Raw genomic sequence first — 14,413 nt, 5'->3', positions numbered from 1 at the left:
AACCTCAGTGCCCAACAATTCATGATTAGCTAAAGAAAATGTGGTATATATATATACCACGGTGTATATACTACTCAGCCATAAAAAGGAATGAAATAATGTTTTTAGCAATTTGGATGGAACTGGAGACCATTATCCTAAGTGAGGTATTTCGGGAATAGAAAAACAAACACCATATGTTCTCACTAATAAGTGGGAGCTAACTGATGGGTATAAAGGCACAAAGAGATGTAAAGGACACTGGAAACCAAAAAAGGGGAAGGTTGAAAGGGGTGAGGGATAAAAAGTTACCTAATTGGGTACACTGTTCTGGTGAGGGGAACTCTATGAGCCCTGACTTCAGCATTATACCATGTATCCATGTAACAAACACAGTTTGTACCCCCTTAATATTTTGAAATTTCAAAAAAGTAAAAAAACCCAAAAACCAGTAAATCTCAGGGACAGAGATCATACATGATCAGTTAAGTCACTTTGCCACCGTGTTTTTTTAATAACATGAAACATGATTCATATTTGTTTCAATAACATATACATCCATTTTAAGAGTTAAACTGCTGATGCTAACAACATAAAACTGCCATCTTTGTTATCTTAAAAGAAAATTCAGTTCAATACAAATAAATTAAAGATGAAAATTTCAGAATCCTTGATCAGAAAGTTTCAATGCTTGTAGTACTACCTTGGTGTGGACAAAGGTTTAAGTAAGACTAAGATTGAAGAGTGTTTGCTTTACCCATTGAAGAAATGATCTGAGAAATAAGTGAACTAGGCTTTCTGTGGAAAATAGCTATCAAGCCATGAAGATGTTACTAATAAAGGACTCCTTATACTAGCAACTAGCCACGTTTAAAAAGCCTTCGCCAGGGTTATGAAAACAAAACATTTAGGGTAACATTTATGATTCAAGCATAACTGGTTCTTTGCCTACTACAGATAATCATCTTTGAAACACTAAAAGCAGGTTCCAACTGTTTGTCTGGTGTGAGAAGGTGCAGGTACACGTGGGATGATCTACCAACTTACCTTCTGAAAGTGCTCTTTGGAAGCAGTCAGATTTGGCTTGATTATAGGAAAAGGTAGTACCCAGTTTGTTGGGCAAATTTCTCCATGGGCTTCTATAAACTGGAACGTCTTCACCAAGTGTAGTGGCTCTTCCTCCTGGGAGATCACTGACATTCAAATATTTGATTCCTCCATTGTGGTCAATCATGAAAAGCCTCTTAGTGCAAGACCAGCACTTTCTAAGAGCACACAGTTGTTTCAGGAAATCTGTTTTATTAAATCTGACAAGAGTATGATGTTCATGTGGCCCAAATCTTTGGTGTATTTATCCAAGCAAGGTGGCTAAAGTGGGAATACATTGAGACTGCAACAACTTCACTGTTCACATTGTGAAATTCATTGGCTTTGTCACTAAAAGCAATAATTTCTGTAGGACACACAAAGGTGAAATCTTATACCATCCACTCTGTCTCACCCGGGTCATGAATCATCCCCTTGTCCAGCATATCCATTTGTTTGTGCTACATATCTGTTGGTCACTTAGTAGCCAGCTAGGTTATCAGATCAAAAAAGGGTATATATAGGGTTTGGTACTATCCTCAGCTTCAGGCATCCACTGGGGATCTTGGAAAGCCTCGCAGATAATGGGGGACTATGGTATGTATATGAGTGTATATACTTTAAGAGATTTTTAAAATTAGCTTTTCAAGCCCCTTGTGGGGAAAAAAGAAATTCTGACACATTGACCGATTGTTTTCTAATCCTTAAAAAAAAGAGACTTTATCCAACAATAAGGGAGTGAATAAATTATGATTCATAAATGTTTACAAATAATCTTTATAGACATAAGGACACATTTGTATAGTATTAAGTTTTTTAAAAGTACATACACTACAGATACAGAAAAAGCTGATCTCTCTGACATAAGAAATACACACATATATATACCTAATAAAAAGATCCAAAGAAATACATCAAAATGTATATTGTGATTATCACTGAGGGTCATCATATGGAGATTCCTTACACTTTCCAGCATTTCTCTAAATGAGCATGTATTACTTCTTTTTAAACACCAAGAGCTATCAAAAAGCCTTTACAAGATGAATTCTTTTATATGCAGGCAGTTGCTTCAAAAAGTGTTTTAAGACTAAAGGCTAGCCTAGAGGCAATTAACCAATAGTACAGTTACTTGAAGTGGATTAGGGGGAGAGTCTAATCTGGACTGCACCATAGAATTACCTCTGGAAATAGGCCATAAGCAGTGGTTCTGACAGCTAGTCTGGGAAAGTCCCTCACCTGCACCACCTACCTCAATAGATCTAGGAAGTAACTCTTTCTTTGCTTAACAATAGGTCCAGTGATAAGCAAAATTGCCCTCCTCCAAAGCTCCCTGAAGTGCAAAAAGACTAAGGGAGATCAAAGGAACCATTAGACACTCCCTGAACTTCAAAGGTTTCTCCTATGGGAACTTGGAGAAACAGCTGCTTGTTTATACATTACTTATAGATTTCCATTACTGTGTATGGACATAACATTACAAGTATCTTGGTCATCTTATCCTTTCCATTTCCTTACTATGGTTGCATTTTGGGTTGACAGTTTTGTATACATATATTTTTTTTCATTACAAGCTTTTAGACAAACAGTTTTATATACATATTAAAATGAAGAACAAACCAAAATATATTAGCAATAGAGATCTATACACCCCAATGAGTACTGTGGCACTATTTTGAGCATGAATTTTTTTTTATCCTTTCTACATCTATTTTTTATTGTCTTCATTGTTTCTACATTTTCTCACTCAAAAAAGAAGAAATGATACAAGCATTTTGTTTTATGTAACTTGTGTTTTAATGCAATATTCAAACAAAGTCTACAAAATCATTTTCTTTTCCTGGACTGGTTTCACAGACTCAATCCCCAAAATCATGCAAAATGTTCCTTCACTAAAACATTTCATACAGGATGTGTTGAGCTAAAGCCAAAATAATTCAGTAAGCCATATATATGTAGACCGTTGTTGTTGAACGCGTTGCCTCAAAGTGTTCATTTTAATAATAAAAAATGCATCTGTCAGCGATTATTTTAAGCAAAATAATCTTAAGACATAAGTATATCATATGTGGGATAAGAAGTCCTATATAAATATATTTAAAGGCATTTATAACAAGAGAGAGATCTATATTCTGAAAAGGTGTAGAATGAGGTGAATCTATGATTCATGCATTCAAAACAATGTATTATGTATATACCAATAAAAAGAGTAATAAGACATAATTCCTATCCTTAAAAGTCTTCTATTCTAGAAGAAGCCACAGACAAGCAAAGAAGTATCAAGAACAAGTGCAACTGCAGAAGTCCAAAGCACTCACAGAGCTGGGAGAAGTCAGTTTGACAAGTGTTGAGGAGGTAGGGGTGTGTGTGTGTGTGCGCGCGCGCGCGCCTGTGCAAGACAGAAGGGAGAGGGAGGAAGATTATAGGTAGGGGTGATGATTCCAGGGAACAGTAGCAGCATGAGCACTGACACAAGCCTGCACATTTTGGGAATTGCAAGTAATTCAGTTCAAAGGTCATTCATCCATACAGATAATAATCATTAATTGACTATTTTGAGTGGAAGTTGTGAATGGCAAGAAATAACTGCTGCTTCAAGGTAAGATTGCCAAGAGGGCCTTGTTTATGTAGTGGACATAAGTGGTTGCCTTCCTAGCATCCAATCCACATTCTTCTTCCTAATACAAACTCAGTTTTGTTTAGTATACATCCTTTCCCCATGCGTATGCCTCCAAGGGAGATCACCCACCCTTAGCCTCAGGTGGGTAAATTTAGTCCCTTTCCAGTGATTGACTCAGGAACAGGATGTGATCAATTCCAACCCAGGATATATAGCACGAGAGATGTTTGCTAGAGGCTTCCAAAAAAGTAAAAGTAAAGTGAGAGTTACTGAAAGCCTCTCCCTTCCTCTCACTGGACAAACACTTGTGGCAGCTGTATTATAACTATGAGGGAAACCAGCATATGGAGCTGACTCTATGAATGGAAGGAGAAAGAGACAGAAAAAACTTCGGTTCTCAATGACATCATTGAAACAACTGACCTTCACCCTCACTCTGCCTATGATTGTTTCATTTCCTTTTTTTTTTTTTTTGGAGACAGAATCTCACTCCGTCATCCCAAGCTACCTCAAACTCCTGGGCTCAAGTGATCCTCCTGCCTCAGCCTTCTCAGTAGCAAGGACTATAGGCACCCACCACCATGCTTGACTAATTTTTTTCTATTTTTGGTAGAGACAGGATCTTACTCTTGCTCAAACTGGTCTTGAACTCCTGACCTCAAGTGATCCTCCTGCCTCAGCCTCCCAGAGTGCTAGGATTACAGCACCACGCCACCTCACCCAGCCCATTTCCTTCTTTTTTTAAAAGTCAGATTGCGCTTGTAGCCAAAGCATTCTAACCAAAGTTTAGATTTGGAGAGTTACTGGAAAGTTTTAAACAGGAGACTGACATATTAAGTTTGTATTTTACAAGGGTGTCAGTGGCAGAAATGTTGAGGATGGATGAGTGGGTGTGATAGGAGATTGGCTAATATTTACTGGGGCTTACCATGTGCTTTGTAGTAGTCTAAACACTTTACTGTAATAATTCATTTAACCTTTCTAAAACACAATGAGGCATATAATATTATCCATATTTGATATGAGGAATCTAAAGCCCAGACACATTAAGTTGTTAAGAACACATAACCAGTGAGTAGCAGAGTCTGGATTTAAATCCCAATTTTACTGCAGACACTCTTTCACTCCACAATGATATACATCAGGAGAAACTCAAGTCACAGTCTCAAACAGGCCTAATATAACAGTAAATCCAGTTTCTTTCCAGTGATTGGCTCAGGAATAGTCTGATGACCCAATTCTTGTGTGGCTACTAACCATCAATTCATACTGCATTCTTTATAGGGTTATTGTGAGAACTGAATGTGCTATTGCTTATAACAAGCATAAAACGTGGGAAGCCCACAATAAATGGTAGCTACTGTTATCATTAGCTATTATTATCAAGAACAACTAAGAAAGAATGTCCGAAGAAAGAGGGCAAAGGAGAATGGTATAACAGAAGCCAAGGAAAGAGTTTCCAAAAGGGCATGGCAGGATGAGCACCATAGAGGAATAAAGTGACATGAGAACTGAAGAGTCTATTTGGGACATAACAGGTGACTTTTGCCAGAGCAGTATTTGAGGAAGGGCTCAGGTAGTAGAACCACTATTCACTGGTTGAAGAGTGAAGGGAGACAGTGTCTACCTATTGCAGATTAGCTGTTCGTAATGGAAAGGAGCCGTGGGGGTGGGGGGAGGATGGTAGTGAAGTCTCCAAATGGAACACATTTATGAACTTTGAGGCAGTAGCTAGCAAAATGGAAAATTCAGAAGAGAGAAATCATGAGGGGACAGGTCCCAAAGGAGACTGAAAGAGGCAGCACTAAGCTCACAGGTAAGGGGAGGCATTAGTCATGAAGAATTGGACCATCTTCCACCCTCTGAGAGTAGGGGAAAGGAGGCAAGGGTAAGTTCAGATATAGATGAATTTATAGGCCTGGAGATGGAAGGTTGGGAAGTGCATCTGTGGAATAGTTTGCTTTTCTTAGGGAAATGGAGGCTTTTCTTAGTGAATGCAGTCCTCTGGTGAGAAGGAGCGTGTGAAGCAAACAGTAGTTGAGGATAGTTGCTGTTGGATGAAACTGGCCTGGGAGACAAGTAAAACAATTCTAGAGTACTGATGGCTGAGGTGTATAGCTAAATTGGAGACCAAGAATTTTCAATGGCTTTAAAATGTAGGAATATACAATTCTCTCTAACACCTCTCACCAGCCCAGGTGTATCTATGAGAATCAGCCTGTTCATGTCTTCAGGCAGGTTACGAAAAGTTAATATAAAGCTGGGAATAATGGAAATGAGGACCATTTGATGATGGTCAATTTGACGAGCCTTCTCTGCTTCCTCATACTCCCCTGAGGCTTCAGTTCTACAAACAAAACCTGTGCCTGTAATTGGAAGTGCCAACCACTGTTCTCAAAGGGAAAGAAGGTTAAGGAACAGAATGTCATCCCCTAACTTCAAAGGGAAGACATGAATTGTTAATTAAAACACTTTTGGGGTGGAGCAAGATGGCGGACGAATAACACCGCCAGACAGAGTGTCTCTGCAGAAAAGACAGATTCTAGCAAAAATTAGAGGAAAGAAGCAAGAAGACGAGCATACAGCGGACGAGGGCCGAAGGAGGGGTACCTGAGACCCCGGGAGGAGGCTGCGGAGGATAACTGGAGGCTGAGACCACCGGAGCAGCCCGGAGACCAGCGGCAAGGGTAGGTGGATCTGCTGTTTCCCCTCCCCTGCATTCGGGACTGCTGGTGGGCTCCCCAGCGGGTGGAGAGACCTGCGGACACCAGCCCAGAGACTGCCGCCGCCTGCCAACGGTGAGCCTGTAGCAGACGTGGCACCAGGTTCCCAACTTCCTCCGGGCACCTCCGTGTGCACAGACCCGAGCCGCGCGGCAGGCGCCATATTGCCTCCTGCCCCCCTCCGCCAACCCTACCCGCGGCTGCCCAGAGAGACAATATAGCCACCAGCCGGAGGCACCTCCAGGGAATGGGACCTTCCCGTTTGGGACCCCGCCCGCCCTCCCAGGTGCTGCTGGCACCGTGTTCCCAGGAAAACGGTGCCGACTCAGAGGCTGAGAGACATAGACCCAGCTTGGGCTCCCTGTGGGTGAATTAGGACCAGAAATCCTCTCCCTGGTGGGAATACAGTTTGAACTCTGGGACCCAGAGGTTGGACCTGCAGACCAGATCCCCTGCACCGAGGGCTAGCATTGCCCGGGGCACAGAAGGGTTATACGTGAACAGCCTACTGAGGTGTGTGTGCCTCCAGGGGCGGATCGGCATCCTAGAGGGCAACCCTCCTCCCAGGAGGAGGCCGTGCGCCCAACCCAGGTGGCGTTCCTGTGCAGGGAACCTCCCCGCCGGCATCACAGTCCGGGGAGGCCTGGTGGCTTGTGGTCTGGCCTGCTGGCAGAGGCCCAGGAGTAGCTGCGGAGTTGGGGAGGGTGGAAAGAAGCATGGCCCGCTCCAGACTGCGGGTCTCAGACAGCCCCACCCCCACACACAGACTTTCTGGCTGAGCGGGACCATTCCAGCCCCGCCCTGGAATCAGCTTTCCCTGGAATCAGAGAACAGAACTTTGACCCCTGCTAACGGCCTGAGGGCAGGCTTACCCAACCCAGCTCCGCCCAGAACAAGAGCTGTTAACAGGACACAAAATCAACAGTATAGCCTGTTCCTCCAAGCAAACGCCACCTACTGACAGGGACGGCATCTTGCACAGCCTTTCCACGGCACCCACTGACTCAATATACAGGGAGTGGTCCAATTTCACCCACAGACACCACCTAACGCCTCAGAAACTAAACAAGGTGTGTGAATACCCAAACAATAACCTAAGGAAAGAAACAACAACTGATCGACATGGGAAGAAATCAGCGAAAGAACTCAGGAAATATGAAGAACCAAACGGAAAACACACCCCCAAAGAGGAGCACCAGCCCCCTAGAAACAGACACCAACCAAAATCAGGCAACCAATATGACAGAAGAGGAATTTTGTATGTGCATCATAAGAACACTCACCCAGCTGCAACAACAACGCAATAGCCAACACAAAGAAACCACAAAAAGTCTCCAGGATATGGGAAAAGAAATAGACACAATGAAGAAAAGTGTAACCGAACTCCTGGAAATGAAGAATCAATTCAAGGAACTATAAAATACAGTGGAAAGTATCAAGAACAGGGTAGAAGAAACAGAAGAAAGAATCTCAGAGCTTGAAGATAACACCCTCCAATTAAATAAATCAGTCACAGAAATAGAGCAGAGAAACAAGAGAAAAGAGCAAAGCCTACAAGAGCTGTGGGATTATGTGAAGAAACCTAATGTGAGGGTCATAGGGTTACAGGAAGGGGAAGAAGACAACACTCAAGGGTTGGACAAGCTGTTTGAAGATATAATAGAGGAAAATTTCCCAGGCCTTGCTCAAAATCTTGATATACAAGTTCAAGAAGCTCAGAGGACCCCTGGGAGATTCAACGCAAACAGGAAGACGTCACGACATGCAGTCATCAGACTGACCAAAGTATCAACTAAAGAGGCCCTTCTAAGAGCTGTAAGACAAAAGAAGCAACTAACATACAAGGGAAAGCCAATTCGAATAACATCAGACTTCTCTAATGAGACTTTATAAGCAAGGAGAGACTGGGGCCCCATTCTCACTCTTTTGAAACAAAACAATGCCCAGCCTAGAATATTATTCCCTGCAAAACTAAGCTTCGTGTATGAAGGAGAAATAAAAACATTCTCAGACAAGCAAAGGCTCAGAGAATTCACCAAGACAAGACCAGCCCTACAAGAAGTACTTAAAACAGCGTTATGCACGGAATATCATAATAATAACCCACGAATATAAAAACAACCAAAACCCAAAGATATTAAAGGCCAGATATTACAATGGCTCAAGACAGAAATCATAGCAACAACATCCAACCCAACAGAATGATCAGTAATCTACCTTACCTATCAGTTCTCTCAATGAATGGCTTAAACTCTCCACTCAAGAGACATAGGCTGGCTGAATGGATAAGAAAATACAGGCCAAGTATATGCTGTCTTCAGGAAACACATCTAACCTGCAAGGATGCATGTAGACTAAAAATAAAAGGGTGGAGATCAATATTACAAGCAAATAGAAGCCAAAAGAAGGCTGGTGTGGCAGTTCTAATTTCAGGCGATTTAGTTTTTAAACCAACAAAAGTAGTAAAAGACAAAGAGGGTCATTATATAATGGTGAAGGGCACAGTCCAACAAGAAGAGATAACAATTTTAAATATATATGCACCCAACTTAGGTGTACCCAGATTCATAAAGCAAACCTTACTGGAGCTAAGCAAATGGATTAATAGCAACTCCATAATCGCCGGAGATTTCAACACCCCACTGACGGCACGAGACAGATCCTCCAAACAGAAAATGAATAAAGAAATAATGGACTTAAACAAAACTCTAGAACAATTGGGTCTGACAGACATCTTCAGAACATTCTACCCAAAATCCACTGAATATACGTTCTTCTCATCAGCTCACGGGACATTCTCTAAGATTGACCATATCCTAGGACACAAAGAAAATCTCAAGAAATTAAAAAAAATAGAAATAATACCATGTACCTTCTCAGATCACAGTGGAATAAAACTAGAAATCAACCCTAACAGAAACTCACATTTCTACACAAAAACGTGGAAATTAAACAACCTCCTACTAAATGATTACTTCATAAATGAAGAAATCAAGACGGAAATAAAAAAGTTGTATGAAGAAAACGACAATGGAGAGACAAGTTATCAACTCCTCTGGGACACAGCTAAAGCGGTTCTGAGAGGAAAGTTTATCTCCATAAATGCCTATAACCAAAAGACAAGAAGATCACAAATAGACAATCTAATGAAACGACTCAAAGAGCTGGAAAAAGAAGAACAGACCAACCCCAAACCCAGCAGAAGAAGTGAAATCAACAAGATCAAATCAGAACTAAATGAAATTGAAAACAGGGAAGCTATTCAGGAGATTAATAAAACAAAAAGTTGGTTCTTTGAAAAAATAAACAAAATTGACACACCATTGGCTAAGCTAACGAAAAGTAGAAAAGAGAAATCTCTAATAAGCTCCTTCAGGAACAAAAAAGGAGATATCACAACTGATCCCAAAGAGATACAAGATACAATTTATGAATACTACAAAAATCTTTATGCACACAAACTAGAAAATGTGGAGGAAATGGACAAATTTCTAGAAACACACAGCCTCCCTAGGCTCAACCAGGAAGAAATAGATTCCCTGAACAGACCAATCTCAACAGTTGAAATAGAAACAGCAATTAAAAATCTCCCTAAAAAGAAAAGTCCCGGTCCAGATGGCTTCACACCTGAATTTTACCACACTTACAAAGAAGAACTAGTACCTATCTTGCAGAAACTATTCCACAACATCGAGAAGAAAGGAAACCTCCCCGACACCTTTTATGAAGCGAATATTACTCTGATACCAAAACCAGGAAAGGATGCAACAAAAAAAGAAAACTACAGACCAATATCCCTAATGAATATAGATGCAAAAATTTTCAACAAAATCTTAGCTAACTGAATCCAGACACTTATCAAAAAAATAATCCACCACGACCAAGTGGGCTTCATCCCAGGGATGCAGGGATGGTTCAACATACGTAAATCTATAAATGCAATTCACCACATCAACAGAAGCAAAAACAAAGACCACATGATTCTTTCAATAGATGCAGAAAAAGCTTTTGACAAAATTCAACACCCTTTCATGATACGAACACTTAAGAAAATAGGCATAGAAGGGACATACCTAAAAATGATACAAGCCATATATGACAGACCCACAGCCAACATCATACTGAATGGGGAAAAATTGAAATCATTCCCACTTAGAACTGGAACCAGACAAGGCTGCCCACTATCTCCACTTTTGTTCAACATAGTGCTGGAAGTCTTGGATACAGCAATCAGACAGGAAAATGGAATCAAAGGTATCCAAATAGGGGCAGAAGAGATCAAACTTTCACTGTTTGCTGATGATATGATATTGTATCTAGAAAATCCCAAGGATTCAACCAAGAAATTCCTGGAACTGATCAATGAATTTAGTAAAGTCTCAGGATACAAAATCAATACACAGAAATCAGAGGCATTCATATATGCCAACAACAATCTAATTGAGAACCAAATCACAAAGACTCAATTCCCTTCACAATAGCAACAAAGAAATTAAAGTACCTAGGAATATACTTAACCAAGGACGTAAAAGACCTCTACAGGGAGAACTATGAAACACTGAGGAAGGAAATAGCAGAGGATGTAAATAGATGGAAATCCATACCATGCTCGTGGATCGGCAGACTCAATATCATCAAAATGTCTATACTACCCAAACTGATCTACAGATTCAATGCAATACCTATTAAAATCCCATCAGCATTCTTCACAGATATAGAAAAAATAATTTTACGCTTTGTATGGAACCAAAGAAGACCCCGAATATCAAGAGCAAGTCTAGGCAACAAAAACAAAATGGGAGGCATTAATATGCCAGATATCAAACTATACTACAAAGCTGTAGTAATTAAAACAATATGGTATTGGCACAAAAATAGGAATATTGACCAGTGGAACAGATGTGAGAATCCTGATATAAAACCATCCTCATATAGCCACCTAATCTTTGACAAAGCAGACAAAAACATACGCTGGGGAAAAGAATCCCTCTTTAATAAATGGTGCTGGGAAAACTGGATAGCTACCTGTAGAAGGCTAAAACAGGACCCATACCTTTCACCTCTCACAAAAACCAACTCATGCTGGATAACAGACTTAAACCTACGGTATGAAACTATTAGAACTCTAGAGGAAAAAGTTGGAAACACTCTCCTAGACATCGGCCTGGGCAAAGAGTTTATGAAGAAGTCCCCAAAGGCAATCACAGCAGCAACAAAAATAAATAAATGGGACATGATCAAACTACAAAGCTTCTGCACGGCCAAAGAAATAGTCATGAAAGTAAACAGACAACCTACAGAATGGGAGAAAATTTTTGCATCCTATGCATCCGATAAGGGACTGATAACTAGAATATACTTAGAACTCACAAAAATTAGGAAGAAAAAATCAAATAACCTCATTAAAAAGTGGGCAAAGGACTTGAACAGAAATTTTTCTAAAGAAGACAGAAGAATGGCCAACAAACATATGAAGAAATGCTCAACATCTCTAATCATCAGGGAAATGCAAATCAAAACCACAATGAGATATCACTTAACCCCAGTGAGAATGGCCTTTATCAAAAAATCTCCAAACAATAAATGCTGGCGTGGTTGCGGAGAGAGAGGAACACTCCTACACTGCTGGTGGGACTGCAAACTAGTTCAACCTCTGTGGAAAGCAATATGGAGATACCTTAAAGCGATACAAGTGAATCTACCATTTGATCCAGCAATCCCATTGCTGGGCATCCACCCAAATGATCCAATGACACTCTACAAAAAAGACACCTGCACTCGAATGTTTATAGCAGCACAATTCATAATTGCAAGGCTGTGGAAACAGCCCAAGTGCCCATCAATCCAAGAATGGATTAATAAAATGTGGTATATGTATACCATGGAGTACTATTCAGCTCTAAGAAACAATGGTGATATAGCACATCTTATATTTTCCTGGTTAGAGCTGGAACCCATACTACTAAGTGAAGTATCCCAAGAATGGAAAAACAAGCACCAGATATATTCTCCAGCAAACTGGTATTAACTGAGTAGCACCTAAGTGGACACATAGGTACTACAGTAATAGGGTATTGGGCAGGTGGGAGGGGGGAGGGGGGCGGGTATATACATACATAATGAGTGAGATGTGCACCATCTGGGGGATGGTCATGATGGAGACTCAGACTTTTGGGGGAAAGAACATGAAGACTTGCTACCACTAATTTATTACACTGGAGTCACATGTTTTTCAGGAGGGGGTTATATTCCAGAGTGAATGATTAAGAGACATTTTTCTTTTCTTTTCTTTTTTTGTTTTTTTGAGACAGAGTCTCACTTTGTTGCCCAGGCTAGAGTGAGTGCCATGGCGTCAGCCTAGCTCACAGCAACCTCAAACTCCTGGGCTCAAGCAATCCTACTGCCTCAGCCTCCCGAGTAGCTGGGACTATAGGTATGCGCCACCATGCCCAGCTAATTTTTTCTATATATACTAGTTGGCCAATTAATTTCTTTCTATTTATAGTAGAGGCGGGGTCTCGCGCTTCCTCAGGATGGTTTCGAACTACTAACCTTGAGCAATCCTCCTGCCTCGGCCTCCCAGAGTGCTAGTATTACAGGCGTGAGCCACCACGCCCGGCTCTAAGAGACATTTTTCTAAGTAAAAATTACCCTTAAACATTTCTTATGGAATTATGTGGGGCCATTAGGGCTAGTTTTTCTGCCATGATTTGGACAGATCACTGTTTCATTGGCTGAACATCCAGGTTCCACTTAGAAACTCTGAGAAATATGTATCTTTAAACAATGTATGCACATTTGGAAATATGGTTTTGTGTTTTTAAAAAGCATAAATAGATGCCTATAATTCCAGCACTTTGGAGGCCGAAGTGTGAGGATTGCTTGAGCCCAGGAATTTGAGACCAGCCTGAGCAACACAGTGAGACCTTGTCTCTACAAAAAATAGAAAAAATATCTGGACATGGTGGCACATGCCTGTAGTCCCAGTTACTCTTAGAGGCAGAGGCAAGTGGATCACGAGGGTCCAGGAGTTTGAAACTGCAGTGAGCTATGATGATGCCACTGCACTCTAGGCTGAGTGACAGAGTCAGACCCTGCCTCAAAATAAATAAATAAATAAAATAAAAGGGACCACACTGTTCTTATATATCTCATTTATTTTCCCTACCTTAAAGTATTTAGGAGGTCCTTCAATGTAAGTACATATGGCAAGTTGTATTTTCCAAAAATGGCCACAGCAACATTTCTGGTCCCACATGCTTTTTGAGAACCTTGCCTCTTCCCATCCAGAGGTAGAGTCTATTTCACCTCCCCTTGAACCTGCATATAATTTTGTGACTATCTAGATAAATATAATGCAGCAGAACTGACACTACATGATTACTAAGGCTAGGTCACAAAAGGCAATATACTTCTGCTTGGTTTTCTCTCTCAAGATACTTACTTTTGGAACCCAGCCACCAGGTTGTGAGGAAGTCCAAACGGATCCATGCTAAAAGGCCTCATGGGGAGGTCCACCTGGAATAGAACTGAGGCTTCTAGCCTTTAGTCTGCTTCAACCACCAGTGTGAGAGTGAAGTTTTCAGATGATTCCAGTACTCAGCCTTGGAGTTTTTCTGTTGAAATACTATGCATAAAAGCAGAGAAAAGCCATCCCTGCTGTGCTTTGTCTGAATCTCTAAGCCACAGAATCTGTGAGAATAATAAATGGTTGTTTTATATCACTAAGTTGTGGCGGTAATTGCAACGCAGCCATAGTAACTGGAAGAGTGTATACATATGTATATTTTTTCAATCTTTTAAACAATAATATGATTAACAGTACTATTCCATGGTATTTACGTATCATAAGTTTATTTAGTCATTCCTGTGTTTATTGATACTTAGGTGGTTTGGAATTATTTTTTTCCATCATAGACAAGGTTGAAATAAATGAGTTTCTGCTTGCCTATTTGTGCACAAATATCAGTATTTTTACAGGTTAAAAACTGTAAATGAGTTGGTA

This window comes from Microcebus murinus, chromosome 6, assembly GCF_040939455.1.
Source record: "Microcebus murinus isolate Inina chromosome 6, M.murinus_Inina_mat1.0, whole genome shotgun sequence".
Lineage (NCBI taxonomy): Eukaryota > Metazoa > Chordata > Mammalia > Primates > Cheirogaleidae > Microcebus > Microcebus murinus.
Note: the sequence above shows the minus strand (reverse complement) of the source record.